At 40.9% G+C, this 11,914-nt stretch overlaps 1 long non-coding RNA gene across 1 annotated transcript; it reads right to left on the bottom strand.

Moving 5' to 3' along the window:
- Window positions 1–365: 365 nt before the first annotated feature.
- LOC310761342 lies at window positions 366–9,436 on the bottom strand. The gene is made up of 3 exons (XR_014547406.1): window positions 8,560–9,436; window positions 6,309–6,405; window positions 366–508 (listed from the first exon to the last, which is right to left on the bottom strand). It is a non-coding gene; the product is annotated as an uncharacterized lncRNA (long non-coding RNA).
- Between the last annotated feature and the right edge of the window lie 2,478 nt (window positions 9,437–11,914).

The following is an 11,914-nucleotide window of genomic DNA, read 5'->3' as shown; positions in this document are numbered from 1 at the left end:
TATGTTAGCAATTATGGGTGATATAGCATCTGATATTATTATTACTGTTTTTATGCTTCTAAAACATATTTTCATAGCCCGGTATTCATAATAAAGCCTTATAGAATGACACATTTTCAAATTCAAAACAATAAAAAACATTTAATATTTTAACAACTTAAACTGTCTTTGCAATATTCAATAGACAAATTCCAGTTAATTTTGAAAGTATTCCTCAAAGCATTTAGCTATATGTAATTATTGCTTTACTTTACCAGAAATTGTGCTGGGAGGCAAATATAAACCCACTTCTCTGCTTTGGGGGTTGGTTTGTTTTGTGTTTTTTAAGTATGAAAGTTGAATCGGAATTATGGGAGTCTGCAATTCTAAAAATAAAAGGAATATACAACATGAATAAAGTTGCTTACCAGCATTGAATGAGGTACTCCATCTATATTCACATCACTTGACAGGAAATCCCATCCATAGCCGTGAGACTAATTATTTTGGAACCTAAGGGAAATGTAGCCTAAATAAGAGAGTGATCTGCAGTTAAGGATCAGTGAGCCAGCTAATGGTCGGTTAGTCAGGAGAGAACAACTCTAGAATGTTAATAAAACATGTCTCAAACCCAGTACCTTAGGGACCAGACTGAAACACTGTGTGAGATGAATGAAAGGAAAGGTACCTGTTATAGGTGGCAGAATTATGATGCAGGCATATTAAGAAGCCTGATGATGAAAGCATACCAATAAAAGCTAAATTCTCCATAGGTGACTATACTTTTAACACCAAATTTGCAGGCACATTAGTCCAGTGTAGACTTTAATGCTGGTTCCAAGTCAAACTCAGAATCATTCACTACCTCCCCTTCCCTCTTTCCCTCAATGAAAATTCTCTTGTAAGACCACCCCCCCATCACAAGTGCATTGGTGCTAAGCATAGTTAATACTATTCAAATTCCCATCTTCCCAGGGTTTGTATACGCACTTCATACATTGGCTTGAAATTCTGGCTATAAGGGTTTTGCTGATTAGTAGTGACCATGGTCGCTATTATAATGCCAAGCTTAACCATGTCTCTGTGTGTATTCCTCCTGGCGGTTAAATGTAAACAACTACCACGCAGATAGCTACATCTAGCCCTGCAAAATGAAGTTATTTGTTGAGCATCCACATCTCATAGGCCTCAAAGTTTTGCCTGGGGACAAGCAACTGAAAAGGTTAGCCTGTTCAATCCAATTTGAAAGTTGGGCACAACAATAATACCCAATGACAAAGTAATAATAACAATACTACATGGCAGGACAAAAACATTATACATACATATTCTTCCCCAGTCCCTTTCATTTCAACCCATATGAAACAGATTTTCCTATGATTCCTTCTGGCATTTACCAACTCTAAATAATATGGGACTTTTAAGCTAATAGCAACATGGGCGTAGCTGAGGGGCATGTGCCCCCCCAAATCAAGTAAATAAATAGAAATACTTAACTAACTGACCAATTGTATCACAGATATATTGGTTCTGCCCCCCCCAACATAAAGCTTGCCCCCCCCTAAACTAAATCCTGACTACACCCATGAATAGCAATTAATGTCTGCAGTTTCCTCAAAGATGCTCCATCTGTATTCTGTCTTGTGGAGCATTAAGGAAATGTTATATGGGCCACAAACCAATCCCCAACTTATCCAAGTAGGGTTGGGAAAGACTTCTATCACAACCCTGGGCAGTCACTGCCAGTTAATGATAACAGCATTGGGATGGATGAACCAATGGTCTGATTTGGTATAACTTTCTGACCTCATATAGCTACAGTGCCCTGTCTTCTCTGAGTCTTAAATGCCACTGCTCTTCTTATTGTCCTAAGACTTGCATAACCATAGGAACCATTTCCCCACTTCTGAAAAACTACAAGCACAAACCATCCTAGAATCACAATGCACAAAAGGAGTCTTCTTCGTTCAATTGTTGGCATAAAAGATGTCTGTCTGCCCTTCCTGTCATTGCTTGTAAGTGTTTGCCATTTTTTGTATTTTACCTAGTGCTTCAGTAGCTTTTGACTGGCAGATTAATCAACTACAGTGGTACCTCAGGTTAAGAACTTAATTTGTTCTGGAGGTCCGTTCTTAACCTGAAACTGTTCTTAACCTGAGGTACCACTTTAGCTAATGGGGCCTCCCGCTGCCGCCGTGCAATTTCTGTTCTCATCCTGAAGCAAAGTTCTTAACCCGAGGTACTATTTCTGGGTTAGCAGAGTCTGTAACCTGAAGCGTCTGCAGCCTGAAGTGTCTGTAACCCGAGGTACCATGATACAACTGTAGTTGATTAATCAATTATAATTAATCAGTTACATTGTTAGATCTCTCTCATCTTAGCTGTGTAGGCCCATGGCTCAATTTATAGTTTGATTAATTAGTAAAGATCACATTAATTGTGTAATATTAATTAATTAATTATAAGCTCTTGTTAATAATAACGCTCCAGCAAATGTATCTGAACTTGTGCTATCCCCTGTCTAGTGTACCTCTGGGAACATACCCTTTCAAATCACAGTCAACTCCAAGCATCTTGTATAGCAGGATGTTGCCATTTTCCAGTTCAAACCAAATAAACCTGCTTCCCTCTGTGGTGCCACTTGAGTTTTCTGTTCTTACAGGCATATATAGCTACTTGTCTAAATTAGTATTCTCGCCATTTTAGAGAACTGGCACTCTAGCAAAAGGTTACGGCTCTGAAATATAGGGATGGAACTAAGGCGTCCTTCTTTCATTTTCCTGTTCCAACCATAGCTGACTCTTGTCTAAACAGTCTCAAGTTCACATTGGAGCACTCTTGTCTCTGTCCACTCAGCCACAGATGCTCTTTAAACTGGGTCATGACCTGACTCCTTCCTGACCTCCATTGTACTACAGGGGAAAACAGACCTCCAATGCAGTTCACTTGTCCTGAGTCAAAGATGTTAAGGCATACACTGGACTGCCTCCACCCCTTCCCTATCAAGGAAGAGTAGGTTCGAAAGTGACATTAAAGAGGAGCAGGTGAGGCACCAATCAACTGGCATTGATTGGCCTCCCTAGCCCCTAGCTATGCATCTCTTTTCATAGGTGCATTGCTAATTGCACATATACTCTTAATAGCACCACAGAGAATGTCTGCTATATACTCCTAGACCTGATTTTGGGGGGGTTGGTTTGCACTATTGTCTGCAATACAGACTTGCAATTCAACTCCCAAATGCCTGCCCCCTTCACAATGCTCCAGGAGTTCCACGAGTTACAATTAAATCGAAATTATATTCTTTATAACAGAAATATTACACTAACAGGGTGTGATGTTCTGATGTCTCGGTTCATGCATTTCAAATTTTAGTAGGATTTTTAAAAAGCCACATGGCATCTCTGAAGTATTCCAATCTCTTACTCAGCTTTAAAAAATTAAAAACTAATCAAGCTAGTCAAATCCCTCTGCGGGATACTAAAGCAGCATTATGAATCTGCCAAAGAAAAAAATATATACTTACTCTAGCATACACGTTTTCAAATCTCACTCAGATTATACTATGTGTATAAATAAAAAGACCAAACCAAAAATATCCTGTTTGTTCTTTCTCGAATTTCAGGTCAATTTTGTACCATGTTTTCTTCATTCACACACAACAACCCATTAATATGTTCCCCACTTCTGCAAGCACCAGAACAAAATGCTCTATAAGTGAACTGAAACTTTAAAAAGACTGCTGTAGATTTGCAAACATCAGCGTCGCTGATCTATATTTGTGAAGAACCGAAAAATATTAAACACTAATGAATAGAAATATTTTCTAGTGGGTGCAGGTGGTCAAAGTTCGTCAGGTAAGCATGTTTTACATTGCGTTGCACACCAGATGGTAGCCTTATCGATTTTCATGTCTGCTGGTACACAATCTGGTGAAAAAAACAAATGTATTGCAACAGGTAAGAAATATGAGACAGCAGCCTCCTGCTATGGTCCTCACACTTCCCTTAAACCTCTTGTGTTACAGAGGATGAGAGATTACTATTATCATTTTTTTTAGAAAAACAAGGGCTCTGGGGATTGATGACATCTTTCACCAACATCTGTGGAACTGTGGTGGTTCTGAAATAAAAGGCATACAATGAAGTGAGCTCTAGTCCACAAAACCTTATGTTGTAATAAAATTGGTTACAGATAGGTAGCCGTGTTGGTCTGCCATGGTCAAAACAAAAAATTTTTTTTTTCTTCCAGTAGCACCTTAAAGACCAACTAAGTTAGTTCTTGGTATGAGCTTTCGTGTGCATGCACACTTCTTCAGATACCAGAAGAAGAAGAAGTATCTGAAGAAGTGTGCATGCACACGAAAGCTCATACCAAGAACTAACTTAGTTGGTCTTTAAGGTGCTACTGGAAGAAAAAAATTTTTTTTTTGTTAAAATTGGTTAGTCTACATTGGTACCACAAGATTCTTCTTTGTTTTTGGTGCATCAGATTAACACAGCTACCTCTCTGAAAAATGCTGTGTTATGGAGATTATCTGTAGCATAAAGGTGTTTCCTAGAAAACTGTGTTTTGGTCCATTTAAAAGTCACACAATTAGAGAAAAGGGAGGTCCTTCTGCACAGAGCTTGTGCTCAGAAGTACCATTTCAGATGATGGTATGGTTGTGGAAGGGAAATTCTCAGCAAGGTTTTTTAAAAACCTGTTTGGAGGTATACTTGGGGCTCCCTGGAGCAAAAAGGCGATATAAAAATAAACAGCAATAATAATTTGATATTAAGTATAAAACAAAAAAGCAATGATGTTAAGAACAAAACAGTAGGGCAAGGAATGCAAATGAATCCTTTACTCTGTGATATTCCTTGCCGTTTTTCAAGGGTAATTTCAGCAGTGGGACTTCAAGCAGCCCCTGTTAGTTAAGTATTTGTAGCATTCTGCTTGCAATATAGGCAGCAGTCTAGACATTAATATTCAGCTTATACCACAAGCCTGCTTTATTCTCTCTGAAAGTTTGACCTTATGGCCATCAGGCTTTTTATCCTTTAGTGTGTAGCCAAGCAGGCTGTTCCAACCAGGTGAAAGAACTGCTAGAAACTTAATAGATCTCTATTCCCCAATCTGCTCCAGAAATGATGTTCCAAAGAAGTGAAAGAAATGACCCTGGAGAATGTAGAAACACAGCGATCTGGGATGCCTACAGGCAGAATCAAGAAGGGTCAGCCAAGACATATGTCCATACACTCTTGAATAACAATTAGGAAAGGGAATCAGAAACCAATGTGCTGTGCTCTGCCGTATAAGCTTAATCAGAGCAAATACCTTATTAAATATTTGTGCCATATAATGAAAATGGGGGGAGTGACGTTTGCTCCATAAAAACTGCAGTCTTGCACTCCAGGTAATGCCGGGATTGAGGGCAACCATAACTGAATCTATTTTAAAGGGTGTTAAAAGTTGTTGCAAGTGGAATGACTGCCCTGTACCTTATGCAGAGTAGAAATGAATGAGTTTCAAAAGTTTTACTGCAAAACTGTCTTAGGCTAGTTACAAAATAAAGCATTGCAAAAATACAAAGTAATACATTGCAATTTAACAAACAAGCAATGTGGCCCAGTCTTCATTTTAGTCCTTATTAGATCCTATCCAAGCATCTTGCTTGCTCAGGATCACTAAGCTGAGCTTCTACTGCCGCTGGTTGTAAGGACTAACTAAAACGCTAAGTTCTCAAGTTTCACCTTCCTGCTGTGAGAGATCCCTTGGGTTTCCCCTGCAATCATTGATTAGCCTAAAGACTGAAACAGAAGCACCAAGCCTTTTATTGCCGCATTTACTAAAGACAAACCTCTCTTGCCTAATGCAAACCTCTCTGCATAGCATTTTAACTTCAATGCGTACATGCATAATACTTTATGCATATTAAACATATGTCTTTAACAGAGGGGATGTTCTTTAGCACAGGATCTCCCAAGTCAAATGGCTGAAGCAGGGATGTACTATTTCATTAACAAAGCAAAGAGAAAAGCAGGGGCAGCCTTACCATTAGACATACAGCAGAAGCTCTAGGGCAGGAAAAGCCAACATGATGCCCTCCATATTTTGCTGACTACAACCATTATCCATGATCATTGGACATGCTGGCTGGGACTGATGGGAGTTGGAGTCCAGCAACATCTGGAGGATACCACTATGGCTAACTTTGCTGTACAGCAACAGCTGTATAGGCGCCTGGCTGTTCCACTACATTGCAATAAAGATACTTTCAATGCTTGTTGTGCACCTCCTACACCAGCCTGCTGCTCTCAGGGCACTATCCCATCACCAAATTCAACTGCCAGTCCAGTCAGTTTCTGTACTTTGGTAGAGCTGTGGGAGGGGAGAACACCATCTTGTACTTTGTCTCAGGTAGCAAAATGTAATGGGTTGGCCCTGGACAGAAGGCAAAGATTTCAGTATGTTGGCCAATGCAAAGGCTTCATACTGCCAGCCAAACACAGGGACTGATGTTACGCACCCCCATTCTTTTCTGAAGAAGGATTTGAGCCATGAGCAAGCACAGCAGGCCATCTCCATAAGGATGTAAGAAGATCCTGTTGGCCTATCTAGTCCAGCATCCTGTTCTCATGGTAGCCAACCAGATGCCTATGTGTAACCCAAATGCAATGTGTGAAGCTGTGCGAAAGGGTTGAGTACTGAAAGGGTGAAGTGGATCACTGCTATCACTGCTATCACTTCCATAACCACTGATCCACAAGTGAGCGTATGTTCTATAGAACTATACTTACATAGTTACTTAAATTAATATAAATGATTACATTATATTTTAAAAGTAAAAACAGAGCTATTGGAATTTTGCTGTTGCTTAACTAGATTATGGGTGTTCATTTTGTATTATGGGTGTCCATTTTGTTTGCCCTGCTCCAAAGCAGACAGATTTTTTTAGGGATGGCTGGGAGTGTCACATCAGGATTGAACTTTATGTGTCACCAAGCACCCTCAATTATATATGAGCAGCATGAGAATTTTTGCTGTCTCAATTGTTACTGTAGATACAACTGGAAAGCATTACATTTCTCTGACAGCACTGAGGATACAGAATTCAATAAATAGTGACATCTTTGCTGTTTCAGAATGGACTGAATTTATTTCCAGATTTTAGATACAGTAATGTGCTTAGAATAATAGAATCATAGAATCATAGAGTTGGAAGAGACCACAAGGGCCATCGAGTCCAACCCCCTGCCAAGCAAGAAACACCACCAGAGCACTCCTGACATATGGTTGTCAAGCCTCTGCTTAAAGACCTCCAAAGAAGGAGACTCCACCACACTCCTTGGCAGCAAATTCCACTGTCGAACAGCTCTTACTGTCAGGAAGTTCTTCCTAATGCTTAGGTGGAATCTTCTTTCTTGTAGTTTGGATCCATTGCTCCGTGTCCGCTTCTCTGGAGCAGCAGAAAACAACCTTTCTCCCTCCTCTATGTGACATCCTTTTATATATTTGAACATGGCTATCATATCACCCCTTAACCTCCTCTTCTCCAGGCTAAACATGCCCAGCTCCCTTAGCCGTTCCTCATAAGGCATCGTTTCAGATGGCATCGCTTCAGATGTTCCAGCCACTTCACAAACATTAACAAACTAATGCCGTGTAAGATAGGCTATATTATAGGTAGAGGTAGAATCCAAGAGGCAATGGTTTGACTATAAAGGTTGCAATCCCAGAATTACCCACATGGGACAAAGCCCCACTGAATTCAAGGATTTCCTTCTTCTGAATAAGTATGTACAGAAACCAGGGACTTCTTAAAACACTCTTAGCCTGCAAGCTATACCAGTTTCCTATGTATTATTTTCAGTCCACACATCAGACCATTGCTTTTGTTAAAACCATTACATATTTTTATAGTTATACACTGGAGAGGGCAGCTACATCATCATCATCATCATTATCATCATCATTATTATTATTATTTCATTTATCTACATCTACAATTATTTAACCATAATTTTAACATTTTCAACTTCGACTCCCTTCCCCCTCTTTCTGCGGTTCTGTACATTTCTTTTCGTCCTTTCCTGCATACTCCAAATTGTCTTAACTTATTATTTAATAAAATTTTATTGGTCTATATACATTCACTACTTTAATAACTGCAGGATAGACAGTCATTATAATATACAGTCACCATACTCTAATCAAATGGATGCTTCTTCACCTTTTCCAGGGCAAAGTAAAGTATAAACCAAATAACCTAACTAGATACTGAGGAAGAATTCATCCTGATAGACATGGCAGCAGGTCAAGGCCTTCACCCCCTCTGGCCAGTATTCACTCCACCTCAGACAAAGGGGGTTCTTATTCTCTTGAATACCACACTAGTTCTCATTCTCTATGGGCACTAGAAAAGTAGCACGCAACTCTCATAGCCTTTTCCCTGCTCTGTGTTTAATTGCCTCTTCACAGAAACAGCAAAGGCCTCACCCACCTCATAGCTTCCGTGAGGCAGCAAGGCCTGTAGTAACCCCATAGCCTTTCCTCCTTGTATCCCTGCCCAGCTGCTTCTGGCTGAGATGCTCTTACCATTGCCAGAACAACTTTGGGGTTTGCTGGGCTGTAGAAGCCGAAGAGGCTCAGCAGTGGCTGGTCTTGTGGCTTTCCCCCGACCTTTGGCTTCTTTGTCAGGACGGCGATCCTTTATCACCCACAGTTATTGCAGATTTGGAGACCCATTGACTCTTCAGCTCAGTTGCCTTGCCAGGGATCTATTTCAGGGCCTCACAGTGTGTAGGAAATCCACAGTGAACATGACTGATAAGATAACGCTTCCGCAGTTCTGGTTTCTAAAGCCTTCCCCCTCCCTTTATCTGAGAGACACCGATTGCACTGTCATCATCAGGACCCACAGGAAAGGAGGCCTGTGGAAAACCCCATTAAAACGTTTTTAACAACTTCCCCACCAACAGCATCAATCAGAGGCGAGGCCAGTCCCCAAAACAGATTCACTCGCCATCTCCGTGGCACAGCTGGGCAACAGACTTCACACCGCTTCACTCCAGAAACTGGATTTATCAAATAGTCTAGGCACCGGCCTATGGGCCTTTTAGGGGCCCCACAACAACAGATCAAAATAATATTGATTTGATTTTGAAAGAAAATTACAAAAACTTATTAGGAGATAACTTGCGAGCCTCCCGCACTCCCCAAGATTTAAACTGCCATGGGGCTTCCACAAGGTTGAATTCGGCACTGCTGACTGTCACATATATCTACACCCATTGTTCCCAACTTGGGGCACATGCCTCACAGGAGACATTTTGATTTTTAAGGGGGGCAATTTGGAAGCTTGTTTAGACCACATCAAAGACCTTTTAGGCTTCCTCCATGTGAATAGGAGTTCACTTTTTGAATAATAATTATATGTCACTATTTTAGAGATGCTTAGGTGGGGCATAGCCAAAAAAAGTTGGGAACCACTGATCTACATGCTTCAAGGTTCCTCTCAGAACACATCCCGAGATCTATATTTTACAGCCAAAAACTTTTCAATGCAAATACATTTGCTCCGTTCCCTTGAATAGGGATCGCTACCTGAAGGAATTCCATAGTGTGTTTCTTAAAACTACAAAATGGATGGGCGAGACCTAGGGTTTATTCTAAGCTTGCACACATGTGTAACCCATGCTGTCAGCGTTACAGTGGTACCTCGGGTTACATACGCTTCAGGTTACATACGCTTCAGGTTACAGACTCCGCTAACCCAGAAATAGTGCTTCAGGTTAAGAACTTTGCTTCAGGATGAGAACAGAAATCGTGCTCCGGCGGCGCAGCAGCAGCAGGAGGCCCCATTAGCTAAAGTGGTGCTTCATGTTAAGAACAGTTTCAGGTTAAAAACAGACCTCTGGAACGAATTAAGTACTTAACCTGAGGTACCACTGTATTAGGAGCAGGAGAATACATTGCAAAACAAACAAAGGGCATATTGACTGAGCCCCTCTTCCTCACTAATGCCACATGCTTAGTAGCCTGTGCCTCTAGGAAAATTCCAGAAGTCAGTCTGGAAGAGGGCCTTCTTCACAGGAGTTTGGAGGAGGCCTGGATGTTTGTTTTATGTCTGCTTTCAATAACTGAAGATTTTTCCAAGGTTCCTGATCTACCGCCCGATATTGTTACAACATTTTAATAACCAAGAGGAAAGAGAACAGGAGGAGAGACAGAAATGGCAAGTCAGGGCCTTTGAAAACACTTTGGACAGTAGGCCCATCCTCACAGTCAGTCTCTTTTTATAAAATGGCTCTCACAAAGCTACAAAGGCTTATCTAGGAGAGGGCCGAACTCAAGGGCTAGGCCTTAAAATGAAACCATTATTTTCCTAGATCTCCATAGGCAACACTGTTACAGGACTCGGCAGCACTGTCTTCTGCTTGTCTGCTCAGAAAGTAGTCTCTTGGAGTTCCACAGAGCTTATTTCCAGGTTAAAGACTGTGGCCTGATAACATTGGGGACTCATTAACTTCCTCATCATGAAATATTCTGTTTGCCATTGAGGGCCAGTAATGACCTTCTGCCATCTGCAAGCAAGAAACCGGTCAGTCTCCAAGCAAGACAGTAAATGGACAGAAATCTAACTATAATGACCACATTCAGAAGCCAGTGGGAGAACATTTCAGTCTCCCAGGATATTCCGCTGATGATCTCAGAGACATTGTCCTTCAATAAAAAAAAGGCTTCAGATAGGAGCTCCAGAGTGAAACGGCTGAAGCAGAATTCATTTTTGAATTATTCACAGAGTTTCCAATGGGGTACACATGTACTAGGCCCCAAGCAAGCAGGGCCCCCAGACTCTGAGGTTTCATTAAAAAAAAAATGAAGGTAAATGGAGCATTTCTAAAGAAAATTAGAAAACAAAACATGGAAGCACAGTTCCAAGATGGCAGATACGGAGAAGCTGCTGTTGCTAAGGATGCTTAATCAGTGTTGCTAAGCAATCAGAGGAAGGAATGCCGACCACCCCTCAGAAGGGAGGCCTCTTAGAGAAGCAGGAAGAAACCAGAGAATCTTGTTGCTGCTAGCATGATGCTGGATGGAGGAGAGTCTGCCTTGCGGTATGTTTGCTTAAGCACTTCCCACCTTGTCCACATTATTTCATTCACTCCCCAAATGTGCTGCTTGGTATGCTTTACTTGGAAGTAACTTCCTTGAAATGAATGGTGCTTCCTTCCTACTGAGAAAAAATGGTGACATTTCAATGACCTGTTCCGCGCCGCCGCCGCCCCGCTCCTATTTTCCATGTCCCACCCCCCTCACTACTTATTTGCTTGTCATCACCAGGCTGTTATTTATTAATATACAGTAAAGCAAAAATATAAAATGCAAAATGAATAAGCAAATACAGCCAAAAAAATTGAAAAGCACCTTACTGCTGCAACAAGTTACCATAAGTGCCCCATAAGCCAACTTTAAAGCAGTGGTGCTTTTTTATTCAACAAAGAGAGCAAAATGTTGTGTGTTTGTGTTTTGCTAAGGGTTGTGAAACTGCACACTCTTAGAATATTTATCACCTGTTGTTCTATAATTATATTTTGCTGCCCCCGCTCCACAAAATCTCAAAGCTGTGTATGTTGCCTTCCCCTTCCCGCTTTTTATCTTCACAACAGCCCAGTGATGTAGACTAGGCTGATCGTTGGTATTTCTGATGCCAAAGTTGTAAATGTGCACATACTTAGAGTTTTGTTTGTTGGCTTGTTTGCTTGTTCATCAGAGTTGACAGACTGGGGGGGTATTTTGTAGTAAATTTGACTATGAAACATTGCAGTAAAAGCAAGGTGGAGCTGCTTTTCTGGCTTTGTGCATGTCTATTTTTCTTCACGTGATTTGTGATATAGTAGATTTGTATCCTGCCTTTCCATTCAGGAGCTCAAAATTGTGCATCTTAAAT

The sequence above is a fragment of the Podarcis filfolensis genome (assembly GCF_964270895.1).
Source record: "Podarcis filfolensis genome assembly, chromosome: 4".
Classification (NCBI taxonomy): domain Eukaryota; kingdom Metazoa; phylum Chordata; class Lepidosauria; order Squamata; family Lacertidae; genus Podarcis; species Podarcis filfolensis.
Note: the sequence above shows the minus strand (reverse complement) of the source record. Positions and strands in the feature narration are given on the sequence as shown.